At 53.8% G+C, this 27,864-nt stretch overlaps 1 long non-coding RNA gene across 1 annotated transcript; it reads right to left on the reverse strand.

The window, feature by feature from the left end:
* LOC140474128 (uncharacterized) lies at positions 1–27,864 on the reverse strand. The gene is made up of 3 exons (XR_011958846.1): positions 27,782–27,864; positions 2,396–2,440; positions 1–90 (listed from the first exon to the last, which is right to left on the reverse strand). It is a non-coding gene; the product is annotated as an uncharacterized lncRNA (long non-coding RNA).

Consider the following 27,864-nt stretch of genomic DNA (forward strand, 5'->3'; position numbering starts at 1 on the left):
CCGTCGGGTCTGGTCTCAGCGTAGCCACTCACTCACCGCCTGGGATGAGCAACAGGAATCCTGGGATGAACACAATGGGACTGGAGAGACCTGGAGGGAATGAGGGAGAGAGGGAGAGAGGGAGAGAGAGAGAGAGAGAGCTCAGAGACTGGATTCCTCAACACGTCCCATACCCTGGGGGCAGACCCACGGAGAGGGGGAGAGAGAGAGAGAGAGAGAGACGGTGGGCGTGAGGGATACAGTGAGGCCGAGGGTGAGGGAGAGTGTGAGGGGGTGAGGGAGTGAGGGATTGAGGGTGAGGGGGTGAGGGGGTGAGGATGAGGGGGTGAGGGTGATGGGGTGAGGGAGTGAGGGTGAGGGGGTGAGGGTGAGGGGGTGAGGGTGAGGGTGTGAGGGAGTGAGGGTGAGGGGGTGAGGGTGAGGGGGTGAGGGAGTGAGGGTGAGGGTGTGAGGGAGTGAGGGTGAGGGGGTGAGGGTGAGGGGGTGAGGGTGAGGGTGTGAGGGAGTGAGGGTGAGGGTGTGAGGGAGTGAGGGTGAGGGGGTGAGGGTGAGGGGGTGAGGGTGAGGGGGTGAGGGAGTGAGGGTGAGGGGGTGAGGGAGTGAGGGTGAGGGTGTGAGGGAGTGAGGGTGAGGGGGTGAGGGTGAGGGGGTGAGGGTGAGGGGGTGAGGGTGAGGGTGTGAGGGAGTGAGGGTGAGGGGGTGAGGGTGAGGGGGTGAGGGAGTGAGGGTGAGGGGGTGAGGGAGTGAGGGTGAGGGAGTGAGGGTGAGGGGGTGAGGGAGTGAGGGTGAGGGGGTGAGTGTGAGGGGGTGAGGGAGTGAGGGTGAGGGGGTGAGGGAGTGAGGGTGAGGGTGTGAGGGAGTGAGGGTGAGGGGGTGAGGGTGAGGGGGTGAGGGAGTGAGGGTGAGGGGGTGAGGGAGTTAGGGTGAGGGGGTGAGGGTGAGGGGGTGAGCGATTGAGGGTGAGGGGGTGAGGGGGTGAGGGTGAGGGGGTGAGGGATTGAGGGTGAGGGGGTGAGGGATTGAGGGTGAGGGGGTGAGGGGGTGAGGGTGAGGGGGTGAGGGAGTTAGGGTGAGGGGGTGAGGGGGTGAGGGTGAGCGATTGAGGGTGAGGGGGTGAGGGGGTGAGGGTGAGGGGGTGAGGGTGAGGGGGTGAGGGTGAGGGGGTGAGGGGGTGAGGGTGAGGGGGTGAGGGGGTGAGGGTGAGCGATTGAGGGTGAGGGGGTGAGGGGGTGAGGGTGAGGGGGTGAGGGTGAGGGGGTGAGGGGGTGAGGGTGAGGGGGTGAGGGGGTGAGGGTGAGGGGGTGAGGGGGTGAGGGTGAGGGGGTGAGGGGGTGAGGGTGAGGGGGTGAGGGTGAGGGGGTGAGGGTGAGGGGGGTGAGGGGGGTGAGGGTGAGGGGGGTGAGGGGGTGAGGGTGAGGGGGTGAGGGTGAGGGGGTGAGGGTGAGGGGGTGAACAGCCATTAATCGGAGGCTTCGACCCAGAAGGAGCCACACTCGGGGGGGGGCTGGTGCCTGGGGGAGAGGTGGCCGTGCGGCCTGAAACGGCTGGAAGGGACAGCAGGGTCAGACGGGCCGATGGGACTCTCCCAGCATCGACTTTGGACCCTCCCGGTTCGGCATCGTCACAACATCTCGCAGGGAAACCCGAGAGGGGGATCACAGGACAGGGTCGGGGGGGGGGGGGGGAGAGGGGAGGGGGGAGGGGGGAGAGGGGGAGGGGGGAGAGGGGGAGAGGAGTGGGGAGGAGAGGAGTGGAGGGGGAGGGAGTGGGGGGGGAGGGGAGTGGGGAGGGGGGGAGAGGAGTGGGGGGGGAGGGGAGGGGAGGGAGAGTGGGGAGGGGGAGGGGAGTGGGGAGGGGGAAGAGGAGTGGGGAGGGGGAGAGGAGTGGGGAGGGGGGAGAGGAGTGGGGAGGGGGGAGAGGAGTGGGGAGGGGGAGGGGAGGTGGGGAGGGGGAGGGGAGTGGGGGAGGGGGGGAGAGGAGTGGGAGGGGGAGAGGAGTGGGGAGGGGGGAGAGGAGTGGGGGAGGGGGGAGAGGAGTGGGGAGGGGGAGGGGAGTGGGGAGGGGGAGGGGAGTGGGGGAGGGGGGAGAGGAGTGGGGAGGGGGAGGGGAGTGGGGGGGGAGGGGAGGGGGGTAGTGGGGAGGGGAGTGGGGAGGTGGAGGGAAGGGGATAGTGGGGGGAGGGGAGGGGGGAGGGGAGGGGAGTGGGGTGAGTGGGAAGGGGAGGGGGTTTAGTGGGGTGGGGGAGAGGGGAGGGGGAGGGTGATTCATGTGGGTGAGTGGGGAGGGGGGAGAGGAGTGGGGAGGGAGGGAGGGGAGTGGAGGGGGAGGGGAGGGGGGTAGTCGCTCGATCTCCGTGAGGGTCAGTACGGCCAGCCCACTCCAGACCCAAACAAACCTGAACTCGGATGGACTTCGAGACCGATTCCAATCACAACGAGAACTGAAAGAGAGAGAGAGAGAACAATTTCAGACCCAGTCAGTGTACAGATATCTCCCTGAGAGAGAGGGGACTGAGAGACACCAGTCAGTGTACAGATATCTCCCTGAGAGAGAGAGAGGGGGGACTGAGAGACACCAGTCAGTGTACAGATATCTCCCTGAGAGAGAGAGGGACTGAGAGACACCAGTCAGTGTTCAGATATCTCCCTGAGAGAGAGGGGGACTGAGAGGACACCAGTCAGTGTACAGATATCTCCCTGAGAGAGAGGGGACTGAGAGACACCAGTCAGTGTACAGATATCTCCCTGAGAGAGAGAGAGGGGGGACTGAGAGACACCAGTCAGTGTACAGATATCTCCCTGAGAGAGAGAGGGGACTGAGAGACACCAGTCAGTGTTCAGATATCTCCCTGAGAGAGAGGGGACTGAGAGACACCAGTCAGTGTACAGATATCTCCCTGAGAGAGAGAGGGGGGACTGAGAGACACCAGTCAGTGTACAGATATCTCCCTGAGAGAGAGAGGGGGACTGAGAGACACCAGTCAGTGTACAGATATCTCCCTGAGAGAGAGAGGGGGGACTGAGAGACACCAGTCAGTGTACAGATATCTCCCTGAGAGAGAGAGGGGGGGACTGAGAGACACCAGTCAGTGTACAGATATCTCCCTGAGAGAGAGAGAGGGGACTGAGAGACACCAGTCAGTGTACAGATATCTCCCTGAGAGAGAGAGGGGGGACTGAGAGACACCAGTCAGTGTACAGATATCTCCCTGAGAGAGAGAGGGGGGACTGAGAGACACCAGTCAGTGTACAGATATCTCCAATGAGAGAGAGGGGACTGAGAGACACCAGTCAGTGTACAGATATCTCCCTGAGAGAGAGAGAGGAGGGACTGAGAGACACCAGTCAGTGTACAGATATCTCCCTGAGAGAGAGAGGGAGGGGACTGAGAGACACCAGTCAGTGTACAGATATCTCCCTGAGAGAGAGGGGACTGAGAGACACCAGTCAGTGTACAGATATCTCCCTGAGAGAGAGGGGACTGAGAGGACACCAGTCAGTGTACAGATATCTCCCTGAGAGAGAGAGAGGGGACTGAGAGACACCAGTCAGTGTACAGATATCTCCCTGAGAGAGAGGGAGGGACTGAGAGACACCAGTCAGTGTACAGATATCTCCCTGAGAGAGAGAGAGGGGACTGAGAGACACCAGTCAGTGTACAGATATCTCCCTGAGAGAGAGAGGGGACTGAGAGACACCAGTCAGTGTACAGATATCTCCCTGAAGAGAGAGAGGGGGGACTGAGAGACACCAGTCAGTGTACAGATATCTCCCTGAGAGAGAGAGGGGGACTGAGAGACACCAGTCAGTGTACAGATATCTCCCTGAGAGAGAGAGAGAGGGGGGACTGAGAGACACCAGTCAGTGTACAATATCTCCTGAGAGAGAGAGGGGACTTGAGAGACACCAGTCAGTGTACAGATATCTCCCTAGAGAGAGAGAGGGGGACTGAGAGACACCAGTCAGTGTACAGATATCTCCCTGAGAGAGAGACGAGAGATCCGAGAGAGAGAGGGGACTGAGAGACACCAGTCAGTGTACAGACATCTCCTGAGAGAGAGAGAGAGGGGACTGAGAGACACCAGTCAGTGTACAGATATCTCCCTGAGAGAGAGAGGGGACTGAGAGACACCAGTCAGTGTACAGATATCTCCCTGAGAGAGAGAGGGGGACTGAGAGACACCAGTCAGTGTACAGATATCTCCCTGAGAGAGAGGGGGACTGAGAGACACCAGTCAGTGTACAGATATCTCCCTGAGAGAGAGAGGGGACTGAGAGACACCAGTCAGTGTACAGATATCTCCCTGAGAGAGAGAGGGGTCTGAGAGACACCAGTCAGTGTACAGATATCTCCCTGAGAGAGAGGGGGGACTGAGAGACACCAGTCAGTGTACAGATATCTCCCTGAGAGAGAGAGAGGGGACTGAGAGACACCAGTCAGTGTACAGATATCTCCCTGAGAGAGAGAGGGGGACTGAGAGACCCCAGTCAGTGTACAGATATCTCCCTGAGAGAGAGAGAGGGGGACTGAGAGACACCAGTCAGTGTACAGATATCTCCCTGAGAGAGAGAGAGCGGGGGACTGAGAGACACCAGTCAGTGTACAGATATCTCCCTGAGAGAGGGAGGGGACTGAGAGACACCAGTCAGTGTACAGATATCTCCCTGAGAGAGAGAGAGAGGGGACTGAGAGACACCAGTCAGTGTACAGATATCTCCCTGAGAGAGAGGGGGACTGAGAGACACCAGTCAGTGTACAGATATCTCCCTGAGAGAGAGGGGACTGAGAGACACCAGTCAGTGTACAGATATCTCCCTGAGAGAGAGAGAGAGGGGACTGAGAGACACCAGTCAGTGTACAGATATCTCCCTGAGAGAGAGAGGGGACTGAGAGACACCAGTCAGTGTACAGATATCTCCCTGAGAGAGAGAGGGGTCTGAGAGACACCAGTCAGTGTACAGATATCTCCCTGAGAGAGAGGGGGACTGAGAGACACCAGTCAGTGTACAGATATCTCCCTGAGAGAGAGAGAGGGGACTGAGAGACACCAGTCAGTGTACAGATATCTCCCTGAGAGAGAGAGGGGACTGAGAGACACCAGTCAGTGTACAGATATCTCCCTGAGAGAGAGGGGACTGAGAGACACCAGTCAGTGTACAGATATCTCCCTGAGAGAGAGGGGACTGAGAGGACACCAGTCAGTGTACAGATATCTCCCTGAGAGAGAGAGAGGGGACTGAGAGACACCAGTCAGTGTACAGATATCTCCCTGAGAGAGAGAGAGAGGGGACTGAGAGACACCAGTCAGTGTACAGATATCTCCCTGAGAGAGAGGGGACTGAGAGACACCAGTCAGTGTACAGATATCTCCCTGAGAGAGAGGGGACTGAGAGACACCAGTCAGTGTACAGATATCTCCCTGAGAGAGAGGGGGACTGAGAGACACCAGTCAGTGTACAGATATCTCCCTGAGAGAGAGGGGGACTGAGAGACACCAGTCAGTGTACAGATATCTCCCTGAGAGAGAGAGAGGGGACTGAGAGACACCAGTCAGTGTACAGATATCTCCCTGAGAGAGAGGGGGACTGAGAGACACCAGTCAGTGTACAGATATCTCCCTGAGAGAGAGAGAGGGGACTGAGAGACACCAGTCAGTGTACAGATATCTCCCTGAGAGAGAGAGGGGACTGAGAGACACCAGTCAGTGTACAGATATCTCCCTGAGAGAGAGGGGGACTGAGAGACACCAGTCAGTGTACAGATATCTCCCTGAGAAGAGGGACTGAGAGACACCAGTCAGTGTACAGATATCTCCCTGAGAGAGAGGGGACTGAGAGACACCAGTCAGTGTACAGATATCTCCCTGAGAGAGAGGGGACTGAGAGACACCAGTCAGTGTACAGATATCTCCCTGAGAGAGAGAGAGGGGACTGAGAGACACCAGTCAGTGTACAGATATCTCCCTGAGAGAGGAGGGGACTGAGAGACACCAGTCAGTGTACAGATATCTCCTGAGAGAGGAGAGGGGACTGAGAGACACCAGTCAGTGTACAGATATCTCCCTGAGAGAGAGAGGGGACTGAGAGACACCAGTCAGTGTACAGATATCTCCCTGAGAGAGAGAGGGGACTGAGAGACACCAGTCAGTGTACAGATATCTCCCTGAGAGAGAGGGGACTGAGAGACACCAGTCAGTGTACAGATATCTCCCTGAGAGAGAGAGAGGGGACTGAGAGACACCAGTCAGTGTACAGATATCTCCCTGAGAGAGAGAGAGGGGACTGAGAGACACCAGTCAGTGTACAGATATCTCCCTGAGAGAGAGGGGACTGAGAGACACCAGTCAGTGTACAGATATCTCCCTGAGAGAGAGAGGGGACTGAGAGACACCAGTCAGTGTACAGATATCTCCCTGAGAGAGAGGGGACTGAGAGACACCAGTCAGTGTACAGATATCTCCCTGAGAGAGAGGGGACTGAGAGGACACCAGTCAGTGTACAGATATCTCCCTGAGAGAGAGAGGGGACTGAGAGACACCAGTCAGTGTACAGCAGATATCTCCCTGAGAGAGAGGGGACTGAGAGACACCAGTCAGTGTACAGATATCTCCCTGAGAGAGAGAGAGGGGACTGAGAGACACCAGTCAGTGTACAGATATCTCCCTGAGAGAGAGAGAGGGGACTGAGAGACACCAGTCAGTGTACAGATATCTCCCTGAGAGAGAGAGAGGGGACTGAGAGACACCAGTCAGTGTACAGATATCTCCCTGAGAGAGAGAGAGGGGACTGAGAGACACCAGTCAGTGTACAGATATCTCCCTGAGAGAGAGAGAGGGGACTGAGAGACACCAGTCAGTGTACAGATATCTCCCTGAGAGAGAGAGGGGGACTGAGAGACACCAGTCAGTGTACAGATATCTCCCTGAGAGAGAGGGGGGACTGAGAGACACCAGTCAGTGTACAGATATCTCCCTGAGAGAGAGAGAGGGGACTGAGAGACACCAGTCAGTGTACAGATATCTCCCTGAGAGAGAGAGAGGGGACTGAGAGACACCAGTCATTGGACAGATATCTCCCTGAGAGAGAGAGAGGGGACTGAGAGACACCAGTCAGTGTACAGATATCTCCCTGAGAGAGGGGGACTGAGAGACACCAGTCAGTGTACAGATATCTCCCTGAGAGAGGGGACTGAGAGACACCAGTCAGTGTACAGATATCTCCCTGAGAGAGAGAGGGGACTGAGAGACACCAGTCAGTGTACAGATATCTCCCTGAGAGAGGGGACTGAGAGACACCAGTCAGTGTACAGATATCTCCCTGAGAGAGAGAGGGGACTGAGAGACACCAGTCAGTGTACAGATATCTCCCTGAGAGAGAGAGGGGACTGAGAGACACCAGTCATTGTACAGATATCTTCCTGAGAGAGAGAGGGGACTGAGAGACACCAGTCAGTGTACAGATATCTCCCTGAGAGAGAGAGGGGACTGAGAGACACCAGTCAGTGTACAGATATCTCCCTGAGAGAGAGGGGACTGAGAGACACCAGTCAGTGTACAGATATCTCCCTGAGAGAGAGAGGGGACTGAGAGACACCAGTCAGTGTACAGATATCTCCCTGAGAGAGGGGGGACTGAGAGACACCAGTCAGTGTACAGATATCTCCCTGAGAGAGAGAGAGGGGACTGAGAGACACCAGTCAGTGTACAGATATCTCCCTGAGAGAGGGGGGACTGAGAGACACCAGTCAGTGTACAGATATCTCCCTGAGAGAGAGAGAGAGGGGACTGAGAGACAACAGTCAGTGTACAGATATCTCCCTGAGAGAGGGGGGGGACTGAGAGACACCAGTCAGTGTACAGATATCTCCCTGAGAGAGAGAGAGGGGACTGAGAGACACCAGTCAGTGTACAGATATCTCCCTGAGAGAGAGAGAGGGGACTGAGAGACACCAGTCAGTGTACAGATATCTCTCTGAGAGAGAGAGGGGACTGAGAGACACCAGTCAGTGTACAGATATCTCCCTGAGAGAGAGAGAGGGGACTGAGAGACACCAGTCAGTGTACAGATATCTCCCTGAGGGAGAGAGAGAGAGAGAGGGGACTGAGAGACACCAGTCAGTGTACAGATATCTCGCCGAGAGAGAGGGGACAGAGAGACTCCAGTCAGTGTACAGATATCTCCCCGAGAGAGAGAGAGAGGGGACTGAGAGACACCAGTCAGTGTACAGATATCTCCCTGAGAGAGAGAGAGGGGACTGAGAGACACCAGTCAGTGTACAGATATCTCCCTGAGAGAGAGAGAGGGGACTGAGAGACACCAGTCAGTGTACAGATATCTCCCTGAGAGAGAGAGAGGGGACTGAGAGACACCAGTCAGTGTACAGATATCTCCCTGAGGGAGAGAGAGAGGGGACTGAGAGACCCCAGTCAGTGTACAGATATCTCCCTGAGAGAGAGGGGACTGAGAGACACCAGTCAGTGTACAGATATCTCCCTGAGAGAGAGAGAGGGGACTGAGAGACACCAGTCAGTGTACAGATATCTCCCTGAGGGAGAGAGAGGGGACTGAGAGACACCAGTCAGTGTACAGATATCTCCCTGAGGGAGAGAGAGGGGACTGAGAGACACCAGTCAGTGTACAGATATCTCCCTGAGAGAGAGAGGGGACTGAGAGACCCCAGTCAGTGTACAGATATCTCCCTGAGGGAGAGAGAGGGGACTGAGAGACACCAGTCAGTGTACAGATATCTCCCTGAGAGAGAGAGGGGACTGAGAGACACCAGTCAGTGTACAGATATCTCCCTGAGAGAGAGAGGGGACTGAGAGACACCAGTCAGTGTACAGATATCTCCCTGAGAGAGAGAGAGGGGACTGAGAGACACCAGTCAGTGTACAGATATCTCCCTGAGAGAGAGGGGACTGAGAGACACCAGTCAGTGTACAGATATCTCCCTGAGAGAGAGGGGACTGAGAGACACCAGTCAGTGTACAGATATCTCCCTGAGGGAGAGAGAGGGGACTGAGAGACACCAGTCAGTGTACAGATATCTCCCTGAGGGAGAGAGAGGGGACTGAGAGACACCAGTCAGTGTACAGATATCTCCCTGAGAGAGAGAGGGGACTGAGAGACACCAGTCAGTGTACAGATATCTCCCTGAGAGAGAGAGAGGGGACTGAGAGACACCAGTCAGTGTACAGATATCTCCCTGAGAGAGAGGGGACTGAGAGACACCAGTCAGTGTACAGATATCTCCCTGAGAGAGAGAGGGGACTGAGAGACACCAGTCAGTGTACAGATATCTCCCTGAGAGACAGAGAGAGAGAGGGGACTGAGAGACACCAGTCAGTGTACAGATATCTCCCTGAGAGAGAGAGAGAGGGGACTGAGAGACACCAGTCAGTGTACAGATATCTCCCTGAGAGAGAGGGGACTGAGAGACACCAGTCAGTGTACAGATATCTCCCTGAGAGAGAGAGAGGACTGAGAGACACCAGTCAGTGTACAGATATCTCCCTGAGAGAGAGAGAGAGGGGACTGAGAGACACCAGTCAGTGTACAGATATCTCCCTGAGAGAGAGAGAGAGAGGGGACTGAGAGACACCAGTCAGTGTACAGATATCTCCCTGAGAGAGAGAGAGGGGACTGAGAGACACCAGTCAGTGTACAGATATCTCCCTGAGAGAGAGAGAGGACTGAGAGACACCAGTCAGTGTACAGATATCTCCCTGAGAGAGAGAGAGAGGGGACTGAGAGACACCAGTCTGTGTACAGATATCTCCCTGAGAGAGAGAGAGGGGACTGAGAGACACCAGTCAGTGTACAGATATCTCCCTGAGAGAGAGAGAGGGGACTGAGAGACACCAGTCAGTGTACAGATATCTCCCTGAGAGAGAGAGAGGACTGAGAGACACCAGTCAGTGTACAGATATCTCCCTGAGAGAGAGAGAGGGGGGACTGAGAGACACCAGTCAGTGTACAGATATCTCCCTGAGAGAGAGAGGGGGCCTGAGAGACACCAGTCAGTGTACAGATATCTCCCTGAGAGAGAGAGAGAGGACTGAGAGACACCAGTCAGTGTACAGATATCTCCCTGAGAGAGAGAGAGGGGGGACTGAGAGACACCAGTCAGTGTACAGATATCTCCCTGAGAGAGAGAGGGGGCCTGAGAGACACCAGTCAGTGTACAGATATCTCCCTGAGAGAGAGAGAGGGGACTGAGAGACACCAGTAAGTGTACAGATATCTCCCTGAGAGAGAGAGGGGACTGAGAGACACCAGTCAGTGTACAGATATCTCCCTGAGAGAGAGAGAGGGGACTGAGAGACACCAGTCAGTGTACAGATATCTCCCTGAGAGAGAGGGGACTGAGAGACATCAGTCAATGTACAGATATCTCCCTGAGAGAGAGAGGGGACTGAGAGACACCAGGTCAGTGTACAGATATCTCCCTGAGAGAGAGAGAGGGGACTGAGAGACATCAGTCAATGTACAGATATCTCCCTGAGAGAGAGAGGGGACTGAGAGACACCAGGTCAGTGTACAGATATCTCCCTGAGAGAGAGAGAGGGGACTGAGAGACACCAGTCAGTGTACAGATATCTCCCTGAGAGAGAGAGAGGGGACTGAGAGACAACAGTCAGTGTACAGATATCTCCCTGAGAGAGAGGGGACTGAGAGACACCAGTCAGTGTACAGATATCTCCCTGAGAGAGAGAGAGGGGACTGAGAGACACCAGTCATTGTACAGATATCTCCCTGAGAGAGAGGGGACTGAGAGACACCAGTCAGTGTACAGATATCTCCCTGAGAGAGAGAGAGGGGACTGAGAGACACCAGTCAGTGTACAGATATCTCCCTGAGAGAGAGAGGGGACTGAGAGACACCAGTCAGTGTACAGATATCTCCCTGAGAGAAAGAGAGAGGGGGGACTGAGAGACACCAGTCAGTGTACAGATATCTCCCTGAGAGAGAGGGGGGACTGAGAGACACCAGTCATTGGACAGATATCTCCCTGAGAGAGAGAGAGGGGACTGAGAGACACCAGTCAGTGTACAGATATCTCCCTGAGAGAGAGCGGGGACTGAGAGACACCAGTCAGTGTACAGATATCTCCCTGAGAGAGAGGGGGGACTGAGAGACACCAGTCATTGGACAGATATCTCCCTGACAGAGAGAGGGGACTGAGAGACACCAGTCAGTGTACAGATATCTCCCTGAGAGAGAGCGAGGGGCTGAGAGACACCAGTCAGTGTACAGATATCTCCCTGAGAGAGAGAGAGGGGAACTGAGAGACACCAGTCAGTGTACAGATATCTCCCTGAGAGAGAGAGAGGGGACTGAGAGACACCAGTCAGTGTACAGATATCTCCCTGAGAGAGAGAGAGGGGACTGAGAGACACCAGTCAGTGTACAGATATCTCCCTGAGAGAGAGGGGGACTGAGAGACACCAGTCAGTGTACAGATATCTCCCTGAGAGAGAGAGGGGGACTGAGAGACACCAGTCAGTGTACAGATATCTCCCTGAGAGAGAGAGGGGACTGAGAGACACCAGTCAGTGTACAGATATCTCCCTGAGAGAGAGAGGGGACTGAGAGACACCAGTCAGTGTACAGATATCTCCCTGAGAGAGAGAGGGGACTGAGAGACACCAGTCAGTGTACAGATATCTCCCTGAGAGAGAGAGGGGACTGAGAGACACCAGTCAGTGTACAGATATCTCCCTGAGAGAGAGAGGGGACTGAGAGACACCAGTCAGTGTACAGATATCTCCCTGAGAGAGAGGGGACTGAGAGACACCAGTCAGTGTACAGATATCTCCCTGAGAGAGAGAGAGGGGGGACTGAGAGACACCAGTCAGTGTACAGATATCTCCCTGAGAGAGAGAGAGGGGACTGAGAGACACCAGTCAGTGTACAGATATCTCCCTGAGAGAGAGAGAGAGGGGACTGAGAGACACCAGTCAGTGTACAGATATCTCCCTGAGAGAGGGGGACTGAGAGACACCAGTCAGTGTACAGATATCTCCCTGAGAGAGAGAGAGGGGACTGAGAGACACCAGTCAGTGTACAGATATCTCCCTGAGAGAGGGGACTGAGAGACACCAGTCAGTGTACAGATATCTCCCTGAGAGAGGGGGACTGAGAGACCCCAGTCAGTGTACAGATATCTCCCTGAGAGAGGGGACTGAGAGACACCAGTCAGTGTACAGATATCTCCCTGAGAGAGAGAGGGGACTGAGAGACACCAGTCAGTGTACAGATATCTCCCTGAGAGAGAGAGGGGACTGAGAGACACCAGTCAGTGTACAGATATCTCCCTGAGAGAGAGGGGGGACTGAGAGACACCCGTCAGTGTACAGATATCTCCCTGAGAGAGAGGGGGGACTGAGAGACACCAGTCAGTGGACAGATATCTCCCTGAGAGAGAGAGGGGACTGAGAGACACCAGTCAGTGTACAGATATCTCCCTGAGAGAGAGAGAGGGGACTGAGAGACACCAGTCAGTGTACAGATATCTCCCTGATAGAGAGCGGGGACTGAGAGACACCAGTCAGTGTACAGATAACTCCCTGAGAGAGAGGGGGGACTGAGAGACACCAGTCATTGGACAGATATCTCCCTGAGAGAGAGAGAGGGGACTGAGAGACACCAGTCAGTGTACAGATATCTCCCTGAGAGAGAGAGAGGGGACTGAGAGACCCCAGTCCGTGTACAGATATCTCCCTGAGAGAGAGAGGGGACTGAGAGACCCCAGTCAGTGTCCAGATATCTCCCTGAGAGAGAGAGAGGGGACTGAGAGACCCCAGTCAGTGTACCGATATCTCCATGAGAGAGAGAGAGAGGGGACTGAGAGACACCAGTCAGTGTACAGATATCTCCCTGAGAGAGAGAGAGGGGACTGAGAGACACCAGTCAGTGTACAGATATCTCCCTGAGAGAGAGAGCGGGGACTGAGAGACACCAGTCAGTGTACAGATATCTCCCTGAGAGAGAGGGGGTACTGAGAGACACCAGTCAGTGTACAGATATCTCCCTGAGAGAGAGGGGACTGAGAGACACCAGTCAGTGTACAGATATCTCCCTGAGAGAGAGAGGGGACTGAGAGACACCAGTCAGTGTACAGATATCTCCCTGAGAGAGAGAGAGGGGACTGTGAGACACCAGTCAGTGTACAGATATCTCCCTGAGAGAGAGAGAGGGGACTGTGAGACACCAGTCAGTGTACAGATATCTCCCTGAGAGAGAGAGAGGGGACTGAGAGACACCAGTCAGTGTACAGATATCTCCCTGAGAGAGAGAGGGGACTGAGAGACACCAGTCAGTGTACAGATATCTCCCTGAGAGAGAGAGGGGACTGAGAGACACCAGTCAGTGTACAGATATCTCCCTGAGAGAGAGAGAGGGGACTGAGAGACACCAGTCAGTGTACAGATATCTCCCTGAGAGAGAGAGGGGACTGAGAGACACCAGTCAGTGTACAGATATCTCCCTGAGAGAGAGAGGGGACTGAGAGACACCAGTCAGTGTACAGATATCTCCCTGAGAGAGAGAGAGGGGACTGAGAGACACCAGTCAGTGTACAGATATCTCCCTGAGAGAGAGAGGGGGGACTGAGAGACACCAGTCAGTGTACAGATATCTGCCTGAGAGAGAGAGGGGACTGAGAGACACCAGTCAGTGTACAGATATCTCCCTGAGAGAGAGGGGACTGAGAGACACCAGTCAGTGTACAGATATCTCCCTGAGAGAGAGGGGACTGAGAGACACCAGTCAGTGTACAGATATCTCCCTGAGAGAGAGAGAGGGGACTGAGAGACACCAGTCAGTGTACAGATATCTCCCTGAGAGAGAGAGGGGACTGAGAGACACCAGTCAGTGTTCAGATTTCTCCCTGAGAGAAGGGGAATGAGAGACACCAGTCAGTGTACAGATATCTCCCTGAGAGAGAGAGAGGGGGACTGAGAGACACCAGTCAGTGTACAGATATCTCCCTGAGAGAGAGAGAGGGGACTGAGAGACACCAGTCAGTGTACAGATATCTCCCTGAGAGAGAGAGAGGGGGGACTGAGAGACACCAGTCAGTGTACAGATATCTCCCTGAGAGAGAGAGAGGGGACTGAGAGACACCAGTCAGTGTACAGATATCTCCCTGAGAGAGAGCGGGGACTGAGAGACACCAGTCAGTGTACAGATATCTCCCTGAGAGAGAGGGGGTACTGAGAGACACCAGTCAGTGTACAGATATCTCCCTGAGAGAGAGGGGACTGAGAGACACCAGTCAGTGTACAGATATCTCCCTGAGAGAGAGAGGGGACTGAGCGACACCAGTCAGTGTACAGATATCTCCCTGAGAGAGAGAGAGGGGACTGTGAGACACCAGTCAGTGTACAGATATCTCCCTGAGAGAGAGAGAGGGGACTGTGAGACACCAGTCAGTGTACAGATATCTCCCTGAGAGAGAGAGAGGGGACTGAGAGACACCAGTCAGTGTACAGATATCTCCCTGAGAGAGAGAGGGGACTGAGAGACACCAGTCAGTGTACAGATATCTCCCTGAGAGAGAGAGGGGACTGAGAGACACCAGTCAGTGTACAGATATCTCCCTGAGAGAGAGAGAGGGGACTGAGAGACACCAGTCAGTGTACAGATATCTCCCTGAGAGAGAGAGGGGACTGAGAGACACCAGTCAGTGTACAGATATCTCCCTGAGAGAGAGAGGGGACTGAGAGACACCAGTCAGTGTACAGATATCTCCCTGAGAGAGAGAGAGGGGACTGAGAGACACCAGTCAGTGTACAGATATCTCCCTGAGAGAGAGAGGGGGGACTGAGAGACACCAGTCAGTGTACAGATATCTGCCTGAGAGAGAGAGGGGACTGAGAGACACCAGTCAGTGTACAGATATCTCCCTGAGAGAGAGGGGACTGAGAGACACCAGTCAGTGTACAGATATCTCCCTGAGAGAGAGGGGACTGAGAGACACCAGTCAGTGTACAGATATCTCCCTGAGAGAGAGAGAGGGGACTGAGAGACACCAGTCAGTGTACAGATATCTCCCTGAGAGAGAGAGGGGACTGAGAGACACCAGTCAGTGTTCAGATTTCTCCCTGAGAGAGGGGGGACTGAGAGACACCAGTCAGTGTACAGATATCTCCCTGAGAGAGAGGGGACTGAGAGACACCAGTCAGTGTACAGATATCTCCCTGATAGAGAGAGGGGACTGAGAGACACCAGTCAGTGTACAGATATCTCCCTGAGAGAGAGAGGGGACTGAGAGACACCAGTCAGTGTACAGATATCTCCCTGAGAGAGAGAGGGGACTGAGAGACACCAGTCAGTGTACAGATATCTCCCTGAGAGAGAGAGGGGACTGAGAGACACCAGTCAGTGTACAGATATCTCCCTGAGAGAGAGAGAGGGGACTGAGAGACACCAGTCAGTGTACAGATATCTCCCTGAGAGAGAGAGAGGGGACTCAGAGACACCAGTCAGTGTACAGATATCTCCCTGAGAGAGAGAGGGGGGACTGCGAGACACCAGTCAGTGTACAGATATCTCCCTGAGAGAGAGAGAGGGGACTGAGAGACACCAGTCAGTGTACAGATATCTCCCTGAGAGAGAGAGAGGGGACTGAGAGACACCAGTCAGTGTACAGATATCTCCCTGAGAGAGAGAGAGAGGGGACTGAGAGACCCCAGTCAGTGTACAGATATCTCCCTGAGAGAGTGGGGGGTCTGAGAGACACCAGTCAGTGTACAGATATCTCCCTGAGAGAGAGAGAGAGGACTGAGAGACTCCAGTCAGTGTACAGATATCTCCCTGAGAGAGAGATAGGGGGGGACTGAGAGACACCAGTCAGTGTACAGATATCTCCCTGAGAGAGAGAGGGGACTGAGAGACACCAGTCAGTGTACAGATATCTCCCTGAGAGAGAGAGAGGACTGAGAGACTCCAGTCAGTGTACAGATATCTCCCTGAGAGAGAGAGGGGACTGAGAGACACCAGTCAGTGTACAGATATCTCCCTGAGAGAGAGAGGGGACTGAGAGACACCAGTCAGTGTACAGATATCTCCCTGAGAGAGAGGGGACTGAGAGACACCAGTGAGTGGACAGGTATCTCCCTGAGAGAGAGAGAGGGGGGGACTGAGAGACACCAGTTAGTGGACAGATATCTCCCTGAGAGAGAGAGAGGACTGAGAGACACCAGTCAGTGTACAGATATCTCCCTGAGAGAGAGAGAGAGGGGACTGAGAGACACCAGTCAGTGTACAGATATCTCCCTGAGAGAGAGAGGGGACTGAGAGACACCAGTCAGTGTACAGATATCTCCCTGAGAGAGAGGGGACTGAGAGACACCAGTCAGTGTACAGATATCTCCCTGAGAGAGAGGGGACTGAGAGACACCAGTCAGTGTACAGATATCTCCCTGAGAGAGAGGGGACTGAGAGACACCAGTCAGTGTACAGATATCTCCCTGAGAGAGGGGACTGAGAGACACCAGTCAGTGTGCAGATATCTCCCTGAGAGAGAGAGAGGGGGGACTGGGAGACACCAGTCAGTGTACAGATATCTCCCTGAGAGAGAGAGAGAGGGGGGACTGGGAGACACCAGTCAGTGTACAGATATCTCCCTGAGAGAGAGAGGGGACTGAGAGACACCAGTCAGTGTACAGATATCTCGCTGAGAGAGAGGGGGGACTGAGAGACACCAGTCAGTGTACAGATATCTCCCTGAGAGAGAGGGGGGACTGAGAGACACCAGTCAGTGTACAGATATCTCCCTGAGAGAGAGGGGACTGAGAGACACCAGTCAGTGTACAGATATCTCCCTGAGAGAGGGAGAGGGGACTGAGAGACACCAGTCAGTGTACAGATATCTCCCTGAGAGAGGGAGAGGGGACTGAGAGACACCAGTCAGTGTACAGATATCTCCCTGAGAGAGAGAGAGAGGGGACTGAGAGACACCAGTCAGTGTACAGATATCTCCCTGAGAGAGAGAGAGGGGACTGAGAGACACCAGTCAGTGTACAGATATCTCCCTGAGAGAGAGAGAGGGGACTGAGAGACACCAGTCAGTGTACAGATATCTCCCTGAGAGAGAGAGAGAGGGGACTGAGAGACACCAGTCAGTGTACAGATATCTCCCTGAGAGAGAGGGGACTGAGAGACACCAGTCAGTGTACAGATATCTCCCTGAGAGAGAGGGGACTGAGAGACACCAGTCAGTGTACAGATATCTCCCTGAGAGAGAGGGGACTGAGAGACACCAGTCAGTGTACAGATATCTCCCTGAGAGAGAGGGGACTGAGAGACACCAGTCAGTGTACAGATATCTCCCTGAGAGAGAGAGAGGGGACTGAGAGACACCAGTCAGTGTACAGATATCTCCCTGAGAGAGAGGGGACTGAGAGACACCAGTCAGTGTACAGATATCTCCCTGAGAGAGAGAGAGGGGACTGAGAGACACCAGTCAGTGTACAGATATCTCCCTGAGAGAGAGAGAGGGGACTGAGAGACACCAGTCAGTGTACAGATATCTCCCTGAGAGAGAGAGAGGGGACTGAGAGACACCAGTCAGTGTACAGATATCTCCCTGAGAGAGAGAGGGGGGACTGAGAGACACCAGTCAGTGTACAGATATCTCCCTGAGAGAGAGAGAGGGGACTGAGAGACACCAGTCAGTGTACAGATATCTCCCTGAGAGAGAGAGAGGGGACTGTGAGACACCAGTCAGTGTACAGATATCTCCCTGAGAGAGAGAGAGAGGGGACTGAGAGACACCAGTCAGTGTACAGATATCTCCCTGAGAGAGAGAGAGGGGACTGAGAGACACCAGTCAGTGTACAGATATCTCCCTGAGAGAGAGGGGGGACTGAGAGACACCAGTCAGTGTACAGATATCTCCCTGAGAGAGAGGGGGGACTGAGAGACACCAGTCAGTGTACAGATATCTCCCTGAGAGAGAGAGAGGGGACTGAGAGACACCAGTCAGTGTACAGATATCTCCCTGAGAGAGAGAGAGGGGACTGAGAGACACCAGTCATTGGACAGATATCTCCCTGAGAGAGAGAGAGGGGACTGAGAGACACCAGTCAGTGTACAGATATCTCCCTGAGAGAGGGGACTGAGAGACACCAGTCAGTGTACAGATATCTCCCTGAGAGAGGGGACTGAGAGACACCAGTCAGTGTACAGATATCTCCCTGAGAGAGAGAGGGGACTGAGAGACACCAGTCAGTGTACAGATATCTCCCTGAGAGAGGGGACTGAGAGACACCAGTCAGTGTACAGATATCTCCCTGAGAGAGAGAGGGGACTGAGAGACACCAGTCATTGTACAGATATCTCCCTGAGAGAGAGAGGGGACTGAGAGACACCAGTCAGTGTACAGATATCTCCCTGAGAGAGAGAGGGGACTGAGAGACACCAGTCAGTGTACAGATATCTCCCTGAGAGAGAGGGGACTGAGAGACACCAGTCAGTGTACAGATATCTCCCTGAGAGAGAGAGAGGGGACTGAGAGACACCAGTCAGTGTACAGATATCTCCCTGAGAGAGAGAGGGGACTGAGAGACACCAGTCATTGTACAGATATCTTCCTGAGAGAGAGAGGGGACTGAGAGACACCAGTCAGTGTACAGATATCTCCCTGAGAGAGAGGGGGGACTGAGAGACACCAGTCAGTGTACAGATATCTCCCTGAGAGAGAGAGGGGACTGAGAGACACCCAGTGTACAGATATCTCCCTGAGAGAGAGGGGGACTGAGAGACACCAGTCAGTGTACAGATATCTCCCTGAGAGAGAGAGGGGACTGAGAGACACCAGTCAGTGTACAGATATCTCCCTGAGAGAGGGGGGGACTGAGAGACACCAGTCAGTGTACAGATATCTCCCTGAGAGAGAGAGAGAGGGGACTGAGAGACAACAGTCAGTGTACAGATATCTCCCTGAGAGAGGGGGGGGGACTGAGAGACACCAGTCAGTGTACAGATATCTCCCTGAGAGAGAGAGAGGGGACTGAGAGACACCAGTCAGTGTACAGATATCTCCCTGAGAGAGAGAGAGGGGACTGAGAGACACCAGTCAGTGTACAGATATCTCCCTGAGGGAGAGAGAGAGAGAGAGGGGACTGAGAGACACCAGTCAGTGTACAGATATCTCGCCGAGAGAGAGGGGACAGAGAGACTCCAGTCAGTGTACAGATATCTCCCCGAGAGAGAGAGAGAGGGGACTGAGAGACACCAGTCAGTGTACAGATATCTCCCTGAGAGAGAGAGAGGGGACTGAGAGACACCAGTCAGTGTACAGATATCTCCCTGAGAGAGAGAGAGGGGACTGAGAGACACCAGTCAGTGTACAGATATCTCCCTGAGAGAGAGAGAGGGGACTGAGAGACACCAGTCAGTGTACAGATATCTCCCTGAGGGAGAGAGAGAGGGGACTGAGAGACCCCAGTCAGTGTACAGATATCTCCCTGAGAGAGAGGGGACTGAGAGACACCAGTCAGTGTACAGATATCTCCCTGAGAGAGAGAGAGGGGACTGAGAGACACCAGTCAGTGTACAGATATCTCCCTGAGGGAGAGAGAGGGGACTGAGAGACACCAGTCAGTGTACAGATATCTCCCTGAGGGAGAGAGAGGGGACTGAGAGACACCAGTCAGTGTACAGATATCTCCCTGAGAGAGAGAGGGGACTGAGAGACCCCAGTCAGTGTACAGATATCTCCCTGAGGGAGAGAGAGGGGACTGAGAGACACCAGTCAGTGTACAGATATCTCCCTGAGAGAGAGAGGGGACTGAGAGACACCAGTCAGTGTACAGATATCTCCCTGAGAGAGAGAGGGGACTGAGAGACACCAGTCAGTGTACAGATATCTCCCTGAGAGAGAGAGAGGGGACTGAGAGACACCAGTCAGTGTACAGATATCTCCCTGAGAGAGAGGGGACTGAGAGACACCAGTCAGTGTACAGATATCTCCCTGAGAGAGAGGGGACTGAGAGACACCAGTCAGTGTACAGATATCTCCCTGAGGGAGAGAGAGGGGACTGAGAGACACCAGTCAGTGTACAGATATCTCCCTGAGGGAGAGAGAGGGGACTGAGAGACACCAGTCAGTGTACAGATATCTCCCTGAGAGAGAGAGGGGACTGAGAGACACCAGTCAGTGTACAGATATCTCCGTGAGAGAGAGAGAGAGGGGACTGAGAGACACCAGTCAGTGTACAGATATCTCCCTGAGAGAGAGGGGACTGAGAGACACCAGTCAGTGTACAGATATCTCCCTGAGAGAGAGAGGGGACTGAGAGACACCAGTCAGTGTACAGATATCTCCCTGAGAGACAGAGAGAGAGAGGGGACTGAGAGACACCAGTCAGTGTACAGATATCTCCCTGAGAGAGAGAGAGAGGGGACTGAGAGACACCAGTCAGTGTACAGATATCTCCCTGAGAGAGAGGGGACTGAGAGACACCAGTCAGTGTACAGATATCTCCCTGAGAGAGAGAGAGGACTGAGAGACACCAGTCAGTGTACAGATATCTCCCTGAGAGAGAGAGAGAGGGGACTGAGAGACACCAGTCAGTGTACAGATATCTCCCTGAGAGAGAGAGAGGGGACTGAGAGACACCAGTCAGTGTACAGATATCTCCCTGAGAGAGAGAGAGGGGACTGAGAGACACCAGTCAGTGTACAGATATCTCCCTGAGAGAGAGAGAGGACTGAGAGACACCAGTCAGTGTACAGATATCTCCCTGAGAGAGAGAGAGGGGGGACTGAGAGACACCAGTCAGTGTACAGATATCTCCCTGAGAGAGAGAGGGGGCCTGAGAGACACCAGTCAGTGTACAGATATCTCCCTGAGAGAGAGAGAGAGGACTGAGAGACACCAGTCAGTGTACAGATATCTCCCTGAGAGAGAGAGAGGGGGGACTGAGAGACACCAGTCAGTGTACAGATATCTCCCTGAGAGAGAGAGGGGGCCTGAGAGACACCAGTCAGTGTACAGATATCTCCCTGAGAGAGAGAGAGGGGACTGAGAGACACCAGTAAGTGTACAGATATCTCCCTGAGAGAGAGAGGGGACTGAGAGACACCAGTCAGTGTACAGATATCTCCCTGAGAGAGAGAGAGGACTGAGAGACACCAGTCAGTGTACAGATATCTCCCTGAGAGAGAGAGAGGGGACTGAGAGACACCAGTCAGTGTACAGATATCTCCCTGAGAGAGAGAGAGGGGACTGAGAGACACCAGTCAGTGTACAGATATCTCCCTGAGAGAGAGGGGACTGAGAGACATCAGTCAATGTACAGATATCTCCCGGAGAGAGAGAGGACTGAGAGACACCAGTCAGTGTACAGATATCTCCCTGAGAGAGAGAGGGGACTGAGAGACACCAGGTCAGTGTACAGATATCTCCCTGAGAGAGAGAGAGGGGACTGAGAGACACCAGTCAGTGTACAGATATCTCCCTGAGAGAGAGAGAGGGGACTGAGAGACAACAGTCAGTGTACAGATATCTCCCTGAGAGAGAGGGGACTGAGAGACACCAGTCAGTGTACAGATATCTCCCTGAGAGAGAGAGAGGGGACTGAGAGACACCAGTCATTGTACAGATATCTCCCTGAGAGAGAGGGGACTGAGAGACACCAGTCAGTGTACAGATATCTCCCTGAGAGAGAGAGAGGGGACTGAGAGACACCAGTCAGTGTACAGATATCTCCCTGAGAGAGAGAGGGGACTGAGAGACACCAGTCAGTGTACAGATATCTCCCTGAGAGAAAGAGAGAGGGGGGACTGAGAGACACCAGTCAGTGTACAGATATCTCCCTGAGAGAGAGGGGGGACTGAGAGACACCAGTCATTGGACAGATATCTCCCTGAGAGAGAGAGAGGGGACTGAGAGACACCAGTCAGTGTACAGATATCTCCCTGAGAGAGAGCGGGGACTGAGAGACACCAGTCAGTGTACAGATATCTCCCTGAGAGAGAGGGGGGGACTGAGAGACACCAGTCATTGGACAGATATCTCCCTGACAGAGAGAGGGGACTGAGAGACACCAGTCAGTGTACAGATATCTCCCTGAGAGAGAGCGAGGGGACTGAGAGACACCAGTCAGTGTACAGATATCTCCCTGAGAGAGAGAGAGGGGGAACTGAGAGACACCAGTCAGTGTACAGATATCTCCCTGAGAGAGAGAGAGGGGACTGAGAGACACCAGTCAGTGTACAGATATCTCCCTGAAAGAGAGAGAGAGGGGACTGAGAGACACCAGTCAGTGTACAGATATCTCCCTGAGAGAGGGGACTGAGAGACACCAGTCAGTGTACAGATATCTCCCTGAGAGAGAGAGCGGGGACTGAGAGACACCAGTCAGTGTACAGATATCTCCCTGAGAGAGAGGGGACTGAGAGACACCAGTCAGTGTACAGATATCTCCCTGAGAGAGAGAGGGGACTGAGAGACACCAGTCAGTGTACAGATATCTCCCTGAGAGAGAGAGGGGACTGAGAGACACCAGTCAGTGTACAGATATCTCCCTGAGAGAGAGAGGGGACTGAGAGACACCAGTCAGTGTACAGATATCTCCCTGAGAGAGAGGGGACTGAGAGACACCAGTCAGTGTACAGATATCTCCCTGAGAGAGAGGGGACTGAGAGACACCAGTCAGTGTACAGATATCTCCCTGAGAGAGAGAGAGGGGGGACTGAGAGACACCAGTCAGTGTACAGATATCTCCCTGAGAGAGAGAGAGGGGACTGAGAGACACCAGTCAGTGTACAGATATCTCCCTGAGAGAGAGAGAGAGGGGACTGAGAGACACCAGTCAGTGTACAGATATCTCCCTGAGAGAGGGGACTGAGAGACACCAGTCAGTGTACAGATATCTCCCTGAGAGAGAGAGAGAGGGGACTGAGAGACACCAGTCAGTGTACAGATATCTCCCTGAGAGAGGGGACTGAGAGACACCAGTCAGTGTACAGATATCTCCCTGAGAGAGGGGACTGAGAGACCCCAGTCAGTGTACAGATATCTCCCTGAGAGAGGGGACTGAGAGACACCAGTCAGTGTACAGATATCTCCCTGAGAGAGAGAGGGGACTGAGAGACACCAGTCAGTGTACAGATATCTCCCTGAGAGAGAGAGGGGACTGAGAGACACCAGTCAGTGTACAGATATCTCCCTGAGAGAGAGGGGGGACTGAGAGACACCCGTCAGTGTACAGATATCTCCCTGAGAGAGAGGGGGGACTGAGAGACACCAGTCAGTGGACAGATATCTCCCTGAGAGAGAGAGGGGACTGAGAGACACCAGTCAGTGTACAGATATCTCCCTGAGAGAGAGAGAGGGGACTGAGAGACACCAGTCAGTGTACAGATATCTCCCTGATAGAGAGCGGGGACTGAGAGACACCAGTCAGTGTACAGATAACTCCCTGAGAGAGAGGGGGGGACTGAGAGACACCAGTCATTGGACAGATATCTCCCTGAGAGAGAGAGAGGGGGACTGAGAGACACCAGTCAGTGTACAGATATCTCCCTGAGAGAGAGAGGGGACTGAGAGACCCCAGTCAGTGTACAGATATCTCCCTGAGAGAGAGAGGGGACTGAGAGACCCCAGTCAGTGTCCAGATATCTCCCTGAGAGAGAGAGAGGGGACTGAGAGACCCCAGTCAGTGTACCGATATCTCCATGAGAGAGAGAGAGAGGGGACTGAGAGACACCAGTCAGTGTACAGATATCTCCCTGAGAGAGAGAGAGGGGACTGAGAGACACCAGTCAGTGTACAGATATCTCCCTGAGAGAGAGCGGGGACTGAGAGACACCAGTCAGTGTACAGATATCTCCCTGAGAGAGAGGGGGTACTGAGAGACACCAGTCAGTGTACAGATATCTCCCTGAGAGAGAGGGGACTGAGAGACACCAGTCAGTGTACAGATATCTCCCTGAGAGAGAGAGGGGACTGAGAGACACCAGTCAGTGTACAGATATCTCCCTGAGAGAGAGAGAGAGGGGACTGAGAGACCCCAGTCAGTGTACAGATATCTCCCTGAGAGAGAGAGAGGGGACTGTGAGACACCAGTCAGTGTACAGATATCTCCCTGAGAGAGAGAGAGGGGACTGAGAGACACCAGTCAGTGTACAGATATCTCCCTGAGAGAGAGAGGGGACTGAGAGACACCAGTCAGTGTACAGATATCTCCCTGAGAGAGAGAGGGGACTGAGAGACACCAGTCAGTGTACAGATATCTCCCTGAGAGAGAGAGAGGGGACTGAGAGACACCAGTCAGTGTACAGATATCTCCCTGAGAGAGAGAGGGGACTGAGAGGACACCAGTCAGTGTACAGATATCTCCCTGAGAGAGAGAGGGGACTGAGAGACACCAGTCAGTGTACAGATATCTCCCTGAGAGAGAGAGAGGGGACTGAGAGACACCAGTCAGTGTACAGATATCTCCCTGAGAGAGAGAGGGGGGGACTGAGAGACACCAGTCAGTGTACAGATATCTGCCTGAGAGAGAGAGGGGACTGAGAGACACAGTCAGTGTACAGATATCTCCCTGAGAGAGAGGGGACTGAGAGACACCAGTCAGTGTACAGATATCTCCCTGAGAGAGAGGGGACTGAGAGACACCAGTCAGTGTACAGATATCTCCCTGAGAGAGAGAGAGGGGACTGAGAGACACCAGTCAGTGTACAGATATCTCCCTGAGAGAGAGAGGGGGACAGAGAGACACCAGTCAGTGTTCAGATTTCTCCCTGAGAGAGGGGGGACTGAGAGACACCAGTCAGTGTACAGATATCTCCCTGAGAGAGAGGGGACTGAGAGACACCAGTCAGTGTACAGATATCTCCCTGATAGAGAGAGGGGACTGAGAGACACCAGTCAGTGTACAGATATCTCCCTGAGAGAGAGAGGGGACTGAGAGACACCAGTCAGTGTACAGATATCTCCCTGAGAGAGAGAGGGGACTGAGAGACACCAGTCAGTGTACAGATATCTCCCTGAGAGAGAGAGGGGACTGAGAGACACCAGTCAGTGTACAGATATCTCCCTGAGAGAGAGAGAGGGGACTGAGAGACACCAGTCAGTGTACAGATATCTCCCTGAGAGAGAGAGAGGGGACTCAGAGACACCAGTCAGTGTACAGATATCTCCCTGAGAGAGAGAGGGGGGACTGCGAGACACCAGTCAGTGTACAGATATCTCCCTGAGAGAGAGAGAGGGGACTGAGAGACACCAGTCAGTGTACAGATATCTCCCTGAGAGAGAGAGAGGGGACTGAGAGACACCAGTCAGTGTACAGATATCTCCCTGAGAGAGAGAGAGAGGGGACTGAGAGACCCCAGTCAGTGTACAGATATCTCCCTGAGAGAGTGGGGGGTCTGAGAGACACCAGTCAGTGTACAGATATCTCCCTGAGAGAGAGAGAGAGGACTGAGAGGACTCCAGTCAGTGTACAGATATCTCCCTGAGAGAGAGAGAGGGGGGGACTGAGAGACACCAGTCAGTGTACAGATATCTCCCTGAGAGAGAGAGGGGACTGAGAGACACCAGTCAGTGTACAGATATCTCCCTGAGAGAGAGAGAGGACTGAGAGACTCCAGTCAGTGTACAGATATCTCCCTGAGAGAGAGAGGGGACTGAGAGACACCAGTCAGTGTACAGATATCTCCCTGAGAGAGAGAGGGGACTGAGAGACACCAGTCAGTGTACAGATATCTCCCTGAGAGAGAGGGGACTGAGAGACACCAGTGAGTGGACAGATATCTCCCTGAGAGAGAGAGAGGGGGGGACTGAGAGACCACCAGTTAGTGGACAGATATCTCCCTGAGAGAGAGAGAGGACTGAGAGACACCAGTCAGTGTACAGATATCTCCCTGAGAGAGAGAGAGAGGGGGACTGAGAGACACCAGTCAGTGTACAGATATCTCCCTGAGAGAGAGAGGGGACTGAGAGACACCAGTCAGTGTACAGATATCTCCCTGAGAGAGAGGGGACTGAGAGACACCAGTCAGTGTACAGATATCTCCCTGAGAGAGAGGGGACTGAGAGACACCAGTCAGTGTACAGATATCTCCCTGAGAGAGAGGGGACTGAGAGACACCAGTCAGTGTACAGATATCTCCCTGAGAGAGAGAGAGGGGACTGAGAGACACCAGTCAGTGTACAGATATCTCCCTGAGAGAGGGGACTGAGAGACACCAGTCAGTGTGCAGATATCTCCCTGAGAGAGAGAGAGGGGGGGACTGGGAGACACCAGTCAGTGTACAGATATCTCCCTGAGAGAGAGAGAGGGGGGACTGGGAGACACCAGTCAGTGTACAGATATCTCCCTGAGAGAGAGAGGGGACTGAGAGACACCAGTCAGTGTACAGATATCTCGCTGAGAGAGAGGGGGGACTGAGAGACACCAGTCAGTGTACAGATATCTCCCTGAGAGAGAGGGGGGACTGAGAGACACCAGTCAGTGTACAGATATCTCCCTGAGAGAGAGGGGACTGAGAGACACCAGTCAGTGTACAGATATCTCCCTGAGAGAGAGAGAGGGGACTGAGAGACACCAGTCAGTGTATAGATATCTCCCTGAGAGAGAGGGGACTGAGAGACTCCAGTCAGTGTACAGATATCTCCCTGAGAGAGAGGGGACTGAGAGACTCCAGTCAGTGTACAGATATCTCCCTGAGAGAGAGGGGACTGAGAGACTCCAGTCAGTGTACAGATATCTCCCTGAGAGAGAGGGGACTGAGAGACACCAGTCAGTGTACAGATATCTCCCTGAGAGAGAGGGGACTGAGAGACTCCAGTCAGTGTACAGATATCTCCCTGAGAGAGAGAGGGGACTGAGAGACACCAGTCAGTGTACAGATATCTCCCTGAGAGAGAGGGGACTGAGAGACACCAGTCAGTGTACAGATATCTCCCTGAGAGAGAGAGGGGACTGAGAGACACCAGTCAGTGTACAGATATCTCCCTGAGAGAGAGAGGGGACTGAGAGACACCAGTCAGTGTACAGATATCTCCCTGAGAGAGAGAGAGGGGACTGAGAGACACCAGTCAGTGTACAGATATCTCCCTGAGAGAGAGAGGACTGAGAGACACCAGTCAGTGTACAGATATCTCCCTGAGAGAGAGAGGGGACTGAGAGACACCAGTCAGTGTACAGATATCTCCCTGAGAGAGAGGGGACTGAGAGACACCAGTCAGTGTACAGATATCTCCCTGAGAGAGAGGGGGACTGAGAGACACCAGTCAGTGTACAGATATCTCCCGGAGAGAGAGAGGGGACTGAGAGACTCCAGTCAGTGTACAGATATCTCCCTGAGAGAGAGAGAGGGGACTGAGAGACACCAGTCAGTGTACAGATATCTCCCTGAGAGAGAGAGAGGGGACTGAGAGACACCAGTCAGTGTACAGATATCTCCCCTGAGAGAGGGGACTGAGAGACACCAGTCAGTGTACAGATATCTCCCTGAGAGAGAGAGAGGGGGGACTGAGAGACACCAGTCAGTGTACAGATATCTCCCTGAGAGAGAGAGAGGGGGGGACTGAGAGACACCAGTCAGTGTACAGATATCTCCCTGAGAGAGAGAGAGGGGGGGACTGAGAGACACCAGTCAGTGTACAGATATCTCCCTGAGAGAGAGAGGGGGGACTGAGAGACACCAGTCAGTGTACAGATATCTCCCTGAGAGAGAGAGGGGGACTGAGAGACACCAGTCAGTGTACAGATATCTCCCCGTCCTCTCTCCCCCTCTCCTGTCGAAGGTCTGATCCTTACCGAGGCCAACACCAAGTAGAAGGAAACAGGCGATGACCACCTTCCTGTTCTTCAGTATGAGGGGGTGTCTGGTCCAGCTGTGA

This window comes from Chiloscyllium punctatum, unplaced genomic scaffold (assembly GCF_047496795.1).
Source record: "Chiloscyllium punctatum isolate Juve2018m unplaced genomic scaffold, sChiPun1.3 scaffold_851, whole genome shotgun sequence".
NCBI classification, from domain to species: domain Eukaryota; kingdom Metazoa; phylum Chordata; class Chondrichthyes; order Orectolobiformes; family Hemiscylliidae; genus Chiloscyllium; species Chiloscyllium punctatum.